The sequence below is a fragment of the Gossypium hirsutum genome, chromosome A13, assembly GCF_007990345.1.
Source record: "Gossypium hirsutum isolate 1008001.06 chromosome A13, Gossypium_hirsutum_v2.1, whole genome shotgun sequence".
Lineage (NCBI taxonomy): Eukaryota > Viridiplantae > Streptophyta > Magnoliopsida > Malvales > Malvaceae > Gossypium > Gossypium hirsutum.
In genome coordinates, this window is record NC_053436.1 from 18,574,954 (window position 1) to 18,593,769 (window position 18,816).

General features: G+C 34.6%; 1 non-coding gene across 1 annotated transcript; it reads left to right on the forward strand.

Annotated features, from left to right (window-relative positions):
- Nucleotides 1–1,070: 1,070 nt before the first annotated feature.
- Nucleotides 1,071–1,177, forward strand: LOC121213442 (small nucleolar RNA R71). Its single transcript, XR_005908823.1, has one exon. It is a non-coding gene; the product is annotated as a small nucleolar RNA R71 (small nucleolar RNA).
- Nucleotides 1,178–18,816: the final 17,639 nt, after the last annotated feature.

Below are 18,816 nucleotides of genomic sequence, written 5' to 3' on the forward strand. Positions count from 1 at the left end.
AGACTGTATTTAGCTCCACATCCAATGCTTCGTCCAACTTCCGCTTATTTACTAAAAGCTCTTTTAAAAATTTAATTGCATTTGGCATTTGCGACAAAGCTTCAATAAACGGTAAGTTAATATGTAATTTTTTCAAAAGTTTAAGGAATTTACCGAATTGTTCGTCTGGGCGGTCTTTCCTTGTCGCGTTAGGGTATGGAACACAAGGTGTATATTCGACAGTCACTAGTTTGTTTGTATTTTGACCTACCTCATCTCTCCCTTTGCTTACCACAGTTTCTTGCCTCGGTTCTGGTTCAGGCTCAACGACACCTTCGTCATCTTGAGTATTAATTGCGTTGAGTTGTTCCCTTGGGTTAGGTTCGGTATTACTTGGCAAACTACCTTGTGGTCATTCAGAGATCAGTTTGGAAAGCTGGTTTATCTGAGTTTTGAGTCCTTGGATCAATGCTTGTTGATTTTTAAGTGCTGTCTCGGTATTTTGGAAATGGGTTTCTGACATTGATATGAATTTTGAGAGCATCTCCTCAAGGTTCAGTTTCTTCTCTTGTTGATAAGGTGGCTGTTGAAAACCCTGATGATTTTGTGGCTTTTGATTCCCTTGACCACCCTAGGAGAAATTTGGGTGGTTCCTCCAACCTGTATTATAAGTATTACTGTATGGGTTATTTTGAGATCTAAAGTTATTGTTACCCATATAATTGACTTATTCCTCTTCGGTTGTGGGATTGAAAGATTGATATTCTGTATGCACACCTCCACCGCTTGAGTCACACCTCATTACTGGATGTACCTGCGTAGAGCCAAGTAAACCATCAATCTTTTTGTTTAGAAGTTCTACCTGATTTGACAGCATAGTAACTGAGTCGACGTTATAAACACCGGTTGTTTTTTTTAGCTTAGTCCTCATGAATTTCCATTGATAGTTATTCAGTGACATTTCTTCAAAGAATTCATAAGCCTCTTCAGGTGTTTTGTTGTTGATGGTTCCGCCAGCAGCTGCATCAACCATTTGCTGAGTCGAGGGATTCAGACCATTGTGGAATGTTTGTACTTGCGACAAAAGCGGTAACCCATGGTGAGGGCACCTTATCAGTAAGTCCTTATATCTCTCCCATGCAACGTAAAGTGTTTCTAAATCCATCTGCACAAAAGAAGAGATATCATTACGTAATTTAGCCGTTTTAGCTGGCGAAAAATATTTTAGTAAAAATTTCTCGGTCATTTGTTCCCAAGTCGTGATAGAACCTCGTGGTAACGAGTTCAACCACTGTTTAGCTTTATTTTTCAGTGAAAAGGGAAATAACCAAAGACGAATGACATCATCAGAAACGCCATTTATTTTAAATGTATCGTAAAATTCTAGAAAGTTTGCTAAGTGAGCGTTGGGATCTTCATCCTGCAAACCATCAAACTGAACAAACTGCTGTATCATTTGAATTGTGTTAGGTTTAGTTCAAAAGTATTCGCAGCTACAGCAGGTCTAACTATGCTAGATTCAGTTCCTGTTAAAGAAGGTTTAGCATAATCATACATTGTGTGTGGAGTAGGATTTTGATTAGCCGCAATTGCAGGAGGTAGCTGATTGCCTTGGTTTTCAGCCATCTCTTCGGTTGGGGGTTGAGTATCGTCTTCTTGCTCATTCTCCGTGTATCGTAAGCTGCGCCTTATCTCTCTTTGATTTCTACAAACTGTACGATCGATTTCTTTGTCAAAAAGTAATGGTCCCGACGGGTTTCTTGTAGTCATAAACTATAAAAACCTGCCAAGAGAAGGAAAAAAATAAATTAATAAATAATAATAATAATATTGCAAGAAAAATAAATGGCTAAAGTAATAAAAATTGAGCGTTCCTAATATTTTAGTTCCCCTACAATAGCGCCAAAAACTTGATCGCGTGATTCGTAACAAGTAATAAATATTTATAATGAAGATCAAACCTAGACTAACTATTATCAGGACGCAAAGCCAAGCGCACCTTTCGAACAATAGTATAGTAATGGCAAGACCGGGATATCGTACCCAAGGGAACCAAAAGTACTAGTAATAACTATCTTTTTATTATTTAACCTAGAAATAAAGAGGGGTTGTTTATTAGATTGATTAACAAAATTAACTAACTGATTAAACTAAAGCAAAGAGAAAATTTTATTATTTCCAAATTTATGCATGTGTTTATGAACAAAATTTATCAATTATACTAATTCAAATCCATTCATCATTTGATTTATATATCTTCTACCTTTCAACCATTTTAACACACTTCAAACATGATATGGCACTATATAATTACATCAAAATGCATATAACACTAGCCATTCCAAAGGCTAGTTACAACCAAACATATGCATGCCTCCATTAGGCACTTTAAACTATACATGCCATTATGTCCAAAATAAGTTTGCTATTTATACCAAAACAAACTTGAGGATAGTGTGATGATGCTCCGACTGCTCTATAACCTTTACGAGCTTCTGAGCACTATAAAATAGAGAAAAGAAAACTGAGTAAGCATTTCAAATGCTTAATAAGTTCGCATAACAAAAATTTAACTTACCATATATTTTCGTTTAAGATAAGCACACAAAAATGCATCCAAGCAATTTGGGTAATAGCCTAAAACACAACTTCATCAATCATGTTAGTCAAATAATTCACATAATACTAAGAAAATGGATGATTTCATTGTTTCATGATTTTCATATACATATGCTTTCCATATCATTAATCCATATTACATGTACATTTCTATGACAAATCAAGTTCATTTTAGCCATGTCTGAACTTTACCAGTTGAATTTATTTCAAATATCGATGGGTACGCTCATGTAGTACACTTAAAGCGTACGAAATTGAAATTCGTCAATTCATATCCAGGGGTACCCAAATAGGGCACATAATCAGGAAGCACTCCCTCGAGCCATGTAACAGGATGCTCATGTGAGCCATGTATCAGGAAGCTTATCCGGGCTAAATAGGAAACTCATAAGAGTTTAGAACAAGAAGCTCATTGAACTTAACAGATAACTCCGAAGAGTTATTAACAGGGAGCTCCAGATAACATAACAGGGAGTTCAAGCGAGCCATATCAGGAAGCTTATAAGAGCCTATATCTAGACACTTACAATGAGCTGTGTTTGTGTCCACAATTGATTGTTGGATCACAACTGATCGAATCATGTAACAGGACACTCACAAAGGGCTGCGATAGTGCACAACACATGCAGGATCACTACCAATTAGGATGCTCGAGAAGGCTTTTAACAGGATGCTCGTCCGAGCTATTCTGTCCGCAACATATGTAGGACTATAATCAATACAAAAAAATGTTGTATCCATCACATTTCATTATTCAAACAGGACTTATCAACTATCAAACAATATCATATATGTGATTAATTCCATACATTCAACATTTATGCAATTCAAACAAATACAACATTCGCTTTAAACATATTAATATACATAATTAAGTTACACAAACTTACCTCAATACTTGTTCGTATACAGAAATCTACTAATCTGGCACTTTTTCTTTTCCTCGATCTAACTTCGTATTTGAGTTTTTCGAATCTAAATAAATAAATTTAACATCAATTTTATCCTTTTCATACTCAACTGAACTCAATTCACTTCCTAGGTAAAATTACTATTTTGCCCCTATACTTTTCACAAATGATGATTTCATCGCTAAACTCGGAATATGAAATTCATGAAATTTAATTCTTATTTCAAGCCTAACCAAATTTTACATGTTACAATAAAAGCCCATGAATTTCAAAAAAATCAGAATTTTTCCGTTGGCTTTACCACTTTTCAATTTAGTCCCCAAATCATAATTTCATCAAAATTCTCCTTCTAAAAGTTGTTTATCTATTAACAACCTTTCATTTTCTACCATAAATTTCATATTTCAGCATATTCATCCATGGAAAAATTTCAATATTTTGATAACTTTATAAATTGATCCTTAAAGTAGATAAATTAAGCTATTCTAAACTCGAAAATATAAAAATTACAAAAAAGGGACAAGATTACTTACCCAATTAAGTCAAGAAAGCTTGCTTTCTCTTTCCTAAGGTTTCCATGTATTTTTTTGGGGAAGAAGATGATATAAAATGATGATATTAAAAATTTGTTTATTTTATCATCTTTTATTTATTTATATTTCCAATTTAGTCCTTTTTATTTTTCTAATTTTCCATGGATGAATCATCAAAAATATCTACTAACTTTTCTTAATGGTCTAGTTACCATATAAGGACCTCAAGTTTTGAATTTCATAGCTATTTGATACTTATAGCTACTAGAACTCAACTTTTTCATTTTATGCAATTTGGTCCTTTTCACAATTAAACATGCAATCGAAAAAAAATTTCTTATCGAAATTTTCATACATCTTTCCCATCATAATACAAACCATGAAATATTATTAAAATAAATTTCTTTTTGACTCAGATTTGTGGTCTTGAAACCACTGTTCCGATTTCACTAAAAATGAGCTGTTACATTTACATTAATATTTTTGGGCTTGGTTGCGAAGAGAAGGGAGTCTGATCTTTTTGATAGTTTCAACTGCAACATGTCTGTATAGTGGTTTACCGTAATGATCAGTACGACATATATTTTAGCTCTGCTGCATATTAACATTTGAATGGCTTAGTCCACATACTTGGTATGTAGGGTTGGATGGACCTTTTGAGGTCCTATGTGGTGTGCTTGGTTGGGTGAGCTTAATTAGCTCTTTTTGGGGTGTGATTGGGGGACGGAGAGGTGTTTGGCTGGTTGGGTGGGTTTCTATTACTTGTTGTATTCATTCCACATTCTGTTTGTCTATCTGTTTGATTACGAGACTAACTATTTATAGCTCGAGGTGCTTCAGTACTGATACGTTTGATTTGTTGTGAATATTATTCGTACATCGGATTTCCATTGAGTTTTATTTTTTGTGACATTTTAATGATCATTTATCTATCGTTTTTGAACTCACACTGAGCTCGTATAGCTCAACCCCCTTAGTTTATCCCTTTGCAAGTACCCTCATTTTCTATTATTGGACTTGGCATGCCGGAGGTCTCAGACAACCACGTTTTAGAATCAACTTTAAAAGTATTTTCATATTTTCTGCATTTATAAATAAACAGTTTAAATTGTAAGTTTTAATTTGAATATAGTGGTACGAAATGTTGTGTTATACGCACGTAAGCATCTTTTGGACTAAAATTTTTGTAATATCAGGATTTTACAACTGAGAGTGAGTTTTTACGTAACTTTAATACCGATTGTTCCCTGGTTGGTTAAACTAAAATTTTCCTACCATCACTTCGATGATCAATGTAACCTCCGAGATTCGGTCTAAACTTCTAGGCCAGGTTTTGGGGCATTACAACTCTAAAATTACCAACATTCATAATGAAATTTACTATCAGTTTCTCTTTGTAAAATAACCACACTCTTTTAAATCCATTTACAAAACTTATGCAATAATTAAAATAGCTTCATCAAGAAACAAATGAAAGAATGTGAAATACACAAAGTTCATATCTAAGCCTAATTGGTTGGTGATGTGTGTTTTCTCGTTACTAACTAAAAATACAACAAAGGCAAGTGCATCTATCAACAAATAGTATAGCTACGATGATTAAAGATATCATATCCACGACAACTAAAAGTATTAGTAATTACTGTTTTCCTATTATTTAGCCGAAAAATTGGAATGATTGGTTTAAATTAAGATTACTAAATTAATTTAACTAAAGAAATCAACAGAGAATGAATCAAAAAAATAATCGAGTAATAACCAAAGAGAGAAACAATACCAAGGAAAGAATCCACCTAGATTTCATCTATTATTATGAATCTGAATTAAATGATTTATTCAGTTGGTATCTTAATCCATAGAAATCCCTAAATTATGTTAATATATCTTTTGAGAGTAAGAGAAACTGACTCTACATTGATTAATTAAAATTTCTTTCTAATTAAAACCCCTATTGTCGCATTCACTCAATTTATTGATTCCCCTATTAGATTTGATTGTAATCTGGTAGATTTATGTCTTCCTTTTTCTAGGATTGCATGCAACTCCACTCAATTGTGCTAGATCTACTTTTAAACAAGGATTTTTCCTCCTCTGATTTAACCACCTTAAACATTAATTAGTATCCCAGAAATATTAAAATAAGAGATAAGCACACATAACTAAGAACAAGAATCAAATATTTATCATGTAAAACAAAAATCAAATAATAGAATTCATCATAGGTTTCATCTTCCCTAGGTATCTAGGGAATTAGTTCATAATTGTGAATAAAAACATCTCAAAGTCAGAATAACCATAAGAAATAAAGAAACTCATAAAAACTTCAAAAGAAATTAAAAGGAGGTCTTCAATCTTGATGGAAATCTGCTTCAGAGTTGGCTCAAATGGTGTTCTTTGAACTATTTTCTTCAATATTCTCTGATGACCCCCTGATTCTCTTCTTCTATTTGGTATTTATAGTTAGAATGCCTCAAAAGCCTAAAAATTGTGTTTTTCCGCGTGTTTGGGGTGCAAGATGTGAAATCGACAAGGCCTGGAACAAGGCCATATGTCTATCTCGTGTGGCTCACACGGTTGTGTGTCCAGACCAAAAGGGAAGGTCTAGCCCCTGTGACTCCTGAAATCTACTTTATTTTTCTGTTTTTTGCTCCTTTTGCTCCCAAATGTTCTCCTAAGTATAGAAATATGAATTTAAAGGATTAGGAGCATAAAATTCACCAATTTGCATAAATAATTAACCAAAAACACATTAGGAATGGGATTAAAACATGTTACTTTTATCACTTATCAAATATCCCCACACTTAAGCGTTTGCTTGTCCTCAAGAAAAATCCTCAACTCACATTAAAGTTAATTTTACTCAACTTGTAATTCGCATAAATAATATCTCAATATAATTCACAGACAATCATACATTGGCAATTCAACTAAAAGGTCACTAAAGATTCAAAAAATCCAAGTCAAAATTTTTTAAGCACGAAAATAAAGGTGTCCCCCCTTCTTTAAGTAATTACCTTTAATTTAAAATTAACAAGAATTGACATCCTTACTAAAGATTCACTCAAAGCACTCAAAGTGTTTAAGGTTCAAGAAATATGCACTCAACAGTTGAACAAGAGATGTCATTACCATAAGCTTGCTTGAAAGTCAAATCTCCACCACTATAAAATGATATGACACACCAATCAAAAAGTCTTTAAGAGGTTGTAATGAGGATTAGGTTAAGGGTGCGGAAAAAGGCCAAAAAAATTGATTATAATCTAGATCGAGTTGATAAATTACCAAACTAGAAACAAAATAATCAAATGCTGAATTAAAAGAAAGTGCACCAATCAATACAATTCAAGAAAAAAATGAGCTTCTCAATAAAATATGAAATTAATTATTCAAGCTCAATCAACAAAAAAAATTAATCAATATATTTATTTTTTTCGATTTTTTAACTAGAATAATAAGAATTAATTCAACAATTCGAACTAAAGAGCATAGTTAGGAAACTAACCAAATCAAATCTTAACAAAAAGGGAGTCAATAAAACGGGACAGAGTCACAACGAAAAAATGAGTTATGGGTTAACATTCATGGGTTAATCAAGAAAAGGTATGTTAGGCTCAACAGGGTTCACTAGGGGTTAATTCAATAGGCAAGATTTTTATAAGTTAAGTGGGTTAAAACCTAAGTGCCTTGATCATCTCAGTATATCAAATCAAAGGTTCGGTCTCGACATGCATAATCGAAGCAAGTTCTAGAATAACAAATCAAGTTGACACACTCATAACCAATAATAAAATGAGCATGAAAATGTATGCTCTATAGGCTTAAAAGCTCACAACAATACATGGTTTTGATGTCAAACTAGCAAATTTAAAACTTCAAGAAAATACCTCAATTCAGGGAAACAACCTAAAAAAAATTATTTATGAAAAATAACTTATCATGCTTGACTCTCTCATGTCTTAAAGATTAAATCAACCAATGCACAAATATCTACAAATCAATCCAAAACAACATCAATAAAAATCTCAAATTGACAAAAAAATTACTCTACTAGAAGTATGAGAAAATTACTTAAACGCTAGAAATAATTCATGAATTTTTTAATAATTATATAAAGAACCTTCCCACACATAAGAAGTACATTTTCCTTAATGTACAAACATCTATAAGCAAAGAATAAGTATAATATAATAGGAGAGGGAGAAAACTAAAACTGTCCTAAATATGAATGAAATCGCCAGAATAGTGAAAACTGGAATTGTTGGCAAATGAAAATGTAGTGCATGGTTCCGAGAAAAATAATAAGAAAATAAACACAAATAATGAAGAAGATTAAGAGGTTACAAACTTAATTAGAAACAACCATAAAAATAAAAAACATAGTTCTAAAAAGATAAATGAAATAAGTCTAAGAAATAAAAATAAAACAACTAAAAACAAAAATAAAAATAAGGTTAAAAAGAAAAGAAATAAAATCAATGATATTCATCGTGAAAGGCATCAAGATTGTGAGGCGCTGGTGCTGAAGAAGAAATATGGAGATGTTAATAGATCTGCTGCAATATCGCATCAATACTATCGAATCGCTCAAAATAGTGCCTCTTAAAACGAGTGAACTGCTTGGAGAGGTCTACTAGGGTGGTTGCAGAAGTAGTAATAGGGTAACTTGGAGGTGGATGATGAGATGGATCCTCGTGGTGGAGAGGGACATCATTAGTAAAGTCTTCATGCTCATCTTGAGGGTCAGAATGAGATAGTCGGTATCGTGGAGGATCCACTCCACACAGTCACTCGATCATCTGCATGTGACTCATACTCAATAACCCTTGCAGGGACATCTGTCCAACTAGTGTAAAGGAGGAGGACAACTCTAAAGTGTCGAGGAGACTAAAATGTCGTGAGAGGCGAGTCACGTAAGGGCCTAAGTAGATAGGACCCTTCCTACTATGTTTTGTCTAATTGCAGCAAGCAAAGGCGATGAAGTATGCAAGAACGAAAGTGCGCCCCGTCACCATGCTCCAAAGAAAATAAGCATCTAATGTACCAATGACCCCGATGCTCTTCCTCATACCGATCAACGTGTGAGCCAATATGGCATGAATATAGCGCAAAGCTGGAGGAAGTGAAGTCACCTTCGACCGGCTCAGGTCATAGGTTATCGTGCTAGCCGTAAGCTCTATCCAGCATAGAGACGGTGAATAACTGATGTGCCAGTATAAAGTAAGGAACCCCTTGGCACTCATGAACTCCTCGTTATAGAGTCCTAGGGAAACTCTGAAGTCTGGGACGTTTAGATGACGCGTCATAATGCCAAGTTAGAAAGTATTAGTGCGCGACTCATCTTGGCTCGACATCACATACTGAAGGACGAAAGTCAAACGAAACTTGAGGGTAAGCTCCGAGTAAGTGTCCTTGATGATGGAGAAGAATCAGTCCCAAGGGGCTGTAACGATCAATGCACGGAATCGATCAACTAGGTGAATCTAGTCCAAGGCTGCCCAATCAATACATCGACCTAATCCTAATGGCCACTGTCAAAGATGCTGATAGAGGTCCACTTGAGGAGCTTGTGAGCATCGTATACACGGATGACTTACATCGATGGTGGGACCTGAGGAAGCGGTCGCACTCGGAGTCTTCTGCTTTTTTGAAATGGGATTTGCCACGTCTATTTGTCATGATGTGCTTAAAAATGATCAAATAGCCCAGTATGAGAGAAGCAATAAAATAAGTATCACCAATTAAGCAAACATAAAGGTCAGTGAATCAACATGCACATTAAAATATGTCACTAACAATCATCTCATGACAAACATCAAAATCCAAGCTACTTAAATAGAAAATCTACACCTAAAACAATATGTATTATGACCAATCATGCAAAAACTAGTTATTAAATCTACTAAGCATGCAAACTATTCAGAAGAAGAAGAAAAATAATAGTAAGAAGAATAACAAGAATAAACTCAATTTAATGCTAACAATAATAATAAATTAAAAATAAGAAGAGTAAAGAGTAATAAGAATAACAACCAAACTAAATAAAATAACTAAATAAAATAACAGTAAAGAGTAATAAGAATTAGAACAAGAAAATTAATATGAAAAAATAATAAAAGTAAAATAAAAGAAATACAAAATAAAATAAAATAAATTAGAATAAAAATAAAATAAAATAAAAATGAAAAATGGTAAATGGTAAATGGTAAATGGTAAATGGGGAGGAAACCAATGAATGAGCGGTGATTGGAGTTATTGGGAGGCGGTGGGCACGGCGGTGGGTGCAAGAAACGGATATGGTATTGTGCGAGGTGGTGGCTACTCGATTAGGGATGGCTTAGGGTTGTTTTGGCGAAGGAGAAAGGGAGAGGGGACGGGGGAGCTGCATTGTCGAAGAGGAAAGGGGCGGTCAGTGATAGGGGTGGTCGTAGGAGTTCAGCGAAGTGGAAGGGTGGGTTGTTCGACTAGGGGTGCGACGAGGTGAGGAAGAAAGGGAAAGAGGCGTGTGACTTGTGCGTGTGTGGTGGATGGTGGAAAGGGGGAAAGGGAGGGGAAGAATCGCGAGGGAAAAGAAGGGCGGGAGGGAGGATCGGGGGTGGTGGAAGGGGCACACGGTCGACGATCAGGAAAGGGGAGGAAAAAGTTTGTGTTGGTCAATGGTGAAGGGGAAGGAGATTGGTGGCAGCTAGGGTAGGAGAAGAAAGATACTAAGCAAAAAAAATTAGGGTTTTTGGGCTCAAAAGGGGGAGAAGGTCATGTAAAGGCCCGTGTCGGGCCGCACGCCCATGTGGTGCTTCCTCAGCCTGTGTGATGTTTTAAAATTGAAGCCCAGTGGTCACACGGCCATGTGCCAAGCTATGTGTGGTCATCCTTCGCTTCTCCCATGCCCGTGTACGAGGCAGTGTAGAGCACACGGTCTCACACACGTTCGTGTGACAGGCTGTGTCTTACACACGGTTGTGTCTATGGCTCGTGTAACTCTCTGACTTGTAATTAAATTTGAAAAATTAACTCCAGTATTGACACGACAATGTTGCTAGGACGTGTGGACCACGTCAAGCTATGTAACAATCAAAATTGGAAAAATTAAGTCCTAGGACTCACACTGTAATGCCCCGTACCCGAGACCGTCGCCGGAGTCGAACACGAGGTGTTAACAGACTTAATTCATTACTTAAACAGCTCAAACAATTTATTTTTAAAATTTTCAGTCAAGCTAACAATCTGCATCACAGTCTCTTAAAAATTCATATCTCGAGTTACGAAACTCAAAATCCAATTTCGTAAATTTTCTCTAAAACTAAACTCATATATCTATTTACTAATTTTTTTCTAGAATTTTTGGTCAAGAAAATTAGTACAGTTTATTAGTTAAAGTCTCCCCTGTTTCAGGGTTTGACTGCTCTGACCTCTATGTATTACGAATCAGATATCTCCCTGTACAGAGTTTCAATGACTATTCCATTTGTTTCTAATAAAACTAGACTCAATAAGGAATCTGTACATATAAATCATGACTTCTAATTATCTTTGAACAATTTATGGTGAATTTCCAAAGTCAGAACAGGGGATCCAGAAATCGCTCTGGCCCTGTTTAACAAAAATGTAAACATCTCATAAAATATAGCTCATATACCTGTTTCGCTTCTTCCATATGAAATTAGACTCATCAAGCTTCGATTACATAACTTATTCATTATTTAATTCCATTTCTAATATTTTTAATTATTTTTCAAATTCACGTCACTACTACTGCCTGAATCTATTTTATGGTAAATTTTACCTATTTCATGGTTTCCATGGATTAGCTAGCAATTTGACATACATAACACCAAATATGATCATGATTAGCCATTCCAATGGCTAATCATTACCAAGCATTTCCATACCACTCAATAACCATATCATAAGACCATATATACAAAATGATTATAATGCTATACATGCCATACTCAAAATATACAAGCCATTATGCCAAGATGGTATACGGATAGTGTGAGCGAGCCTCCGACCGTTCCTGATTTCCGAGCTGGCTTGTCAAAACTACAAGGAATGAAAAGGAGGGAGTAAGCATAAATTCTTAATAAGTTCACATGCAAATAGAAAGTAACATAACCATATAAGCAAACATAAAACATCATTTGCATAATCATCACCAAGACATTCATATCACATTTTCATTTATCATCTTACCATATTGTTGTTATATCGATTTTTCAACCCAAGGGTTAAGTACATACCTGTTTTTAAGTACCCATTTCACAAAACTTACCAATACGTCCCTTTCATCTTGAGTATTCCTCCATTTCAGTAGAACTTTACCCGTTGAACACATCGGAATATAATTCGGATACATGGAAAGTTTGCACATAAGTGCCACATATGTAGCCAAGCTACCATGTAACCCGCCCATAAGTGAACTCAGACTCAACTCAACGAGCTCGGGCGTTCGCATCCATAAGTGAACTCGGACTCAACTCAACGAGCTCGGATGCCTATTTACATCTCACGAACTCGGACTCAACTCAATGAGTTCGGACATTCGCACCCATAAGTGAACTCAGACTCAACTCAACGAGTTCGGATGCCCAAATATCCCAGTGACATGTCACTTGTATCCTAATCCATTCCTAAGGTTCAACGGGACATTTTTCCCAATCATGTGTCTCAACCATCTTCTACGGAATGCTGATACCGGTACTCGGTAGTATTTCACATTTTCCAAGTATATCACATAATTTGACATATTATCAAACAATTATTACAAGTATAATATTTCATAATAATTATCATATCATTTAAATAACATTAAAACATTTAAAATAATAACTATGTTACCAACATTTACATATGAACTTACCTCGTATGCGAAAATGGCTACTTTTACCATTTCGTCCACAACTTGGTATTTTCCCCATTTTAGCCTAAATTTCAGTTTTCCTTGCTCTATCATTTAAAATATAGTCTAATTAGGACTCACATTATTCAAATTGACCCAAAATCATATTTTTGAAAAATTATAATTTTGCCCCTAAACTTTCGCATATTTACACTTTTGCCCCAAAGCTCGTAAATTAAACTTAAGCCTATTTTCTTATGTTTTATGACATGCTGATCATTTTTCCCTTCTATGGCAACATCAAATTCTCACTCTAACATGTACTTATGACTATTAGGTATTTTTACCGATAAAGCCCTTTTGCTCGTTTTCACTTAAAATCGAGTAGCACAAGTTGTCTAACATAATTTAAAACCTCATATTCTATCATAAAACACCAAAACACACAAATTTCACCTATGGGTATTTTTCCAAATATAAACCCTAGGTTAAATTATTGCTAGCATAAGCTAAAACGAGCTACCGGGACTCTAAAAACGTAAAAATTATTAAAAACGAGGCTAGAACGGACTTACAATCGAGCTTGGAAGCTTGAAAAACCCTAGCCATGGTTTCTCCTTGCTATATTCGGCCATGGGGTTGAAGATGAGAAAAATTGGCCTTTAATTTTGTATTTTAATTCATTTTACCCCTAAATGACCAAAATGCCCTTACTACTAAACTTTCCAAAAATTCCATCCATGTCCAATTTTTGTCCATAGACTTAAAAATTGGTAAAATTTCTATTTAAGACCTCCTAATTAATATTTCAAAACAATTTCATACTAGAAACTTCTAGAATGCAAGTTTTGCAAATTATTCGATTTAGTCCCTAATTTCAATTTAAGCACTTTATGCATAAAATTTCTTCACGAAATTTTCACACAATCATGCAATCATATCATAGGCCTCAAAATAATCATAAAATAATTATTTCTATCTCGAATTTTGTGGACACGAAACCACTATTCCGACTAGGCCCAAAATCAGGATATTACAACTCTCCCCCCTTTAGGGATTTTCGTCCCCGAAAATCTTACCAGAAAAGTGGTCTTCACTTTTAATCTCATATTCGATGCCGAATAACTTTCACTTAGGCTGTACCTCCAATACATCTCTTTAATTTCTCATATGATCTGAAAGCTTACAGTCTCAACTCTCAACTGTTCTTAAATTTTCAACCCTTCTCAGTTTCCCATGATATCATGACATAAAACCTTGATCTTAACTTGATTAATGGAGATTGGAATTCCAAGAAATCCAACAATCAAAGAGACCTAAAATTCCATGAATATGATGAGTAGGAATTCATTCAATACAGATATGATTTATAGATCTCGCCAAACATTTAACAATAGGATACATCACATTTTCCTCTTTCCGCCATGGAATTAATTCTGATATGGCCTCAAGAATAATCCTTCTCATTTCCATCCCACTATCAACACTGACAAGGATAATTTTGATAGATTCCAATGCTCGGCTTTAACCCCTTTAACAACTCTGATTTTATGTAACATCGAAAGCTCTAAACTATCACATTACCTCACTGTCTTGAAACACATCACAATTCATACAACGGTACATTACTGAAAGTCAGGAAGTCTTTTCTCAATGTAGACTAGTCTAGTTCAGACGCTTCAGTTACCAATATTCTCATCTATCCGAACTTTGTCAACATGTAATAAACTTTTCAGCTTTCACAAGATGGAAACCTTATCATTCGTAGTGACTTAAACTAATATCCAACTCTTTCTAATAAATATACACTTCTCGTTCAAACTATTTACTCTTTTATCCATACAAAATGAAATCCTATTATCAGACTTGGGAAAAAATAATCCTGACATAATTGTCACATGAAATCTTTCAAATAAATAATTTACCATACCGACTGAAACTCGCGCTTTTATCACCTATGCCTTTACTGATGTCAAATCCTTACACAGAAATTAGAAAAAATCCCAATACTAAAATCACCACATTACCAATATCAAATTAGAAGTATAGTCATATTTGACATGATTATCACGAGCTGAAGAACCCACTACGAATATGAGTCATAATTGACAAATTATGGAACAAAGATAATAAGAAAACCGAATAAAGAAATCCAAGATAGAGAAACTCGAAATAAAGAAATCCAGAATAAAGAGATCCAGGATAAAGAAACCCAAGATACGATACTATGCTGGAGAATCGAAAACCAAACTCATAGAGAAAATACGGAATACCCCGATAATTCTTCAAAGAAAGAAAGTCCAAAAGAAAACATCATTTAATCCTACTGAAATCAAATATAACAAGATCAATATATCTTCTCATACATATATATTAGATGAAGCATCAAGTAGAAGAAACAGAATCATAATATCATACGTATTCTCTCATCAATTCTTATCAGACGAAATGAAATAGAATACCCGATAAACTAGAGCAATATAAATTATAAACCAGTCAGACTACCAATGCTTTCATCCAACACCAGAATTAGAAGACATTCCCATATAACAAGAATTTCTTCAGAAGATCAATAGCCATAGAAATATTTCTAAGAACGGGTGAACACATAGAACATCTTAAAAGAGACTGCTAAATCTGTCCAGTCATAACTGTCACACTCAGATAGTTCACATTTCAAATATCATTTCCCCAACTAGTTCTGCCGTCACAAATTTCATATTAAACCATTCACTAAAGAATGCCAGTTCTGAATAAATTTGGATTTACACTTTTCTCGACCTTGCACCTGAGTAATTCGATTTACCAAAGAGAACTCCTTCTCTAACTAGGACAGTGCATAATTCCAATAATCTTTATATCAATCCGATACTTTACTGGCTCTAACTTTACTTATCAGCTCATTTTCAATCTTTGATCATACTTATAATTATTCTATCACTGAACTCTTTGGGTTCTCAACCGGAACAAATCTCATGAAATTCCATTATAAGTACCACTTCGGTAAGGGGGAGGGGTTGTAGGACCTCTGACTCGACTTTCTTATACATACACATATGACACAACTTCCATCATCATAGCAACATCATCAAAATCATGTCATTCATTCAGGCAATGTAACATTCATGTTGGCTTACACAAATTTTCCTATTGTCCCATTTAGACAATATACTTATGCATACATTCTATGTTTTCTAGATAGCTTTACTTATCCATTCATTTAATTAAATTAATTCATGCTCATGACATCATATAAGGCCAAACAAACATAGATATTTGCATCACAATCACAACTTTCATTTCGTGCATCATCATGTACATATCATTACAATCATATAATTCAGTCCAACAATTTAACAAAGATAAGTTCATTTCATTATAATCCTTTATCTCGTAAAAATTATATATCATTAGCATTCATCAACATTTGACGTCCAAATCAAGACAATGACATTTTCATTCATATCATAATATTATGACTTTTATTCATACATCTACTACTTTCTATTTATTCCGTTCATCTTATCAAGTAAGCCATATACACTACTTTCTATTTATTCCGTTCATCTTATCACTAATTTTTTTCTAGAATTTTTGGTCAAGAAAATTAGTACAGTTTATTAGTTAAAGTCTCCCCTATTTTAGGGTTTGACTGCTCTGACCTCTGTGTATTACGAATCAGATATCTCCCTGTACAGAGTTTCAATGACTATGCCATTTGTTTCTAATAAAACTATACTAAATAAGGAATCTGTACATATAAATCATGACTTCTAATTATCTTTGAACAATTTATGGCGAATTTCTAAAGTCAGAACAAAGGATTCAGAAATTGCTCTGGCCCTATTTCACAAAAATTTAAACATCTCATAAAATATAGCTCATATACCTGTTTCGCTTCTTCCATATGAAATTAGACTCATCAAGCTTCGATTCCATAACTTATTCATTACTTAATTCCATTTCTACTATTTTTAATTATTTTTCAAATTTACGTCACTACTGCTGTCTGTGTAACACCCCGTACCCGAGTCCGTCGCCGGAGTCGGACACGAGGGGTTTGCAGACTTAAATCACTTCTTTGCACAATCCATTTTAAAATTTTCCAGGCAAGCTGGCTAACTGCATCACTGTCACCTTAAAAATCATATCTTGAGTTTCACAACTCAAAAATCAGTTTCGTCATTTTTCCCTGAAACTAGGCTCATATATGCATCTACAAATTTTTTTTCTAGAATTTTTGGTCAGACCAATTAGTACAGTTTATTAGTCAAAGTCTCCCCTGTTACAGGGATCGACTACACTGACCTTTGCGCATTACGACTTTGATATCTCCCTGTACAGAACTTCAATACTGATGCCGTTTGTTTCTATAGAAACTAGACTCAAAGAGGAATCTATACATATATGGAATGACTTCTAAATGTCTCTTGTTAATTTATAATGAATTTCCAAAGTCAGATCAGGGGATCCAGAAACCGTTCTGGCCCTGTCTCACGAAAACTTTAACATCTCATAATATACTGTTCATATGAATGTTTCGTTACTTTCCTATGAAAATAGATTCATCAAGGTTTGATTACATAATTTATTCACTATTTAATTCCATTCCTACTATTTTTAGTGATTTTTCACATCCACATCACTACTGCTGCCAGCATCTATTTTTAAGGTAAACTTTACCTATTTCATGATCCTCCATGGATCAACTAGAGTTTGTCATACATATTCCAAAAATGATCATGAATAACCATTCCCATGGCTAACCGTTACTAACATTTCCATACCTCTCGACAGACAACATACAAAACGATTATAAAGCTATGATCAAAGTATATTTAAGCCATTTTCGCATGGCTATCCAAATTTACACAAAACCGAAGGGTACATGACCAACAACAAAAGGGTAGTCCTATACATGCCATTTCAAAGTTCAACCAAAAGTATACCAAAAGGAGCTTTGATAGTGTGGGCGACTTCGACTTCAAAATCCCGAGTCTGATAGCTTAAGAACCAAAATCTATAAAACAGAGAATCAAAGAAACGGAGTAAGCATTAAATGCTTAGTAAGTTTTGAGCAAAGAATTTAGACACAACCAAAGTATAGCATTCATGTAGCTAAACGGATAATTTCATATGCACAAATTTTCAATATCATACTTACTTCACATTACCAACCCTTTTGTTCATACACAAAGATCAACTTAGCCAAAGGCCGGTAGCTCATTTATCAACTGAGCGAATACTTATTTGTAAGGGCTCAACTAATTCAAAGCACATACGAAACATACCTCAATGTTGGGATGTTACAAGCGTATTAACTGAAATTTTACAACAAGATCATTCATTCCCAAATCACGTACCTTCGGAATTTAACCGGATATAGCTACTCGTTCAAATGCCTTCGGGACATAGCCCGGTTATAGTAACTCGCACAAATGCCTTCGGGACTTAACCCGGATTTAGTAACTCGCACCAATGCCTTCGGGCTTAGCTCGGAATTAGTATCTCGCAAAAATGTCTTCGGATCTTAGTCCGGATATGGTCACTTAGCACAAAGCCTTTGGGACTTAGCCCGGACATCATTCGAATAACCATGCACATTTAACAATAAATCATGACACATTCGTATTTCATTTTCATTAGCAAAACTCAAACACAAGACACTTATCACTCTTGCAATTTCGGCTCAATAGCCACACACAAAGAGCATGATTTTGATTTGCTTAAAACATGATCTAATCAAATCATAATTTAAGCTCTATTACTCAAGAACTTACCTCGGATGTGGTCGAACGTTTTCAGCGGCTATTCGATAATTTTTTCCTTTCCCTTATCCAACTGTGGTCCTCTAAGCTCTTGAGCTTAATATCGACCTAAGATGACCGATTGCTTCACTCCTTCCTTCCTCCTCTCAATCCGGCCAAGAAGAACCAAA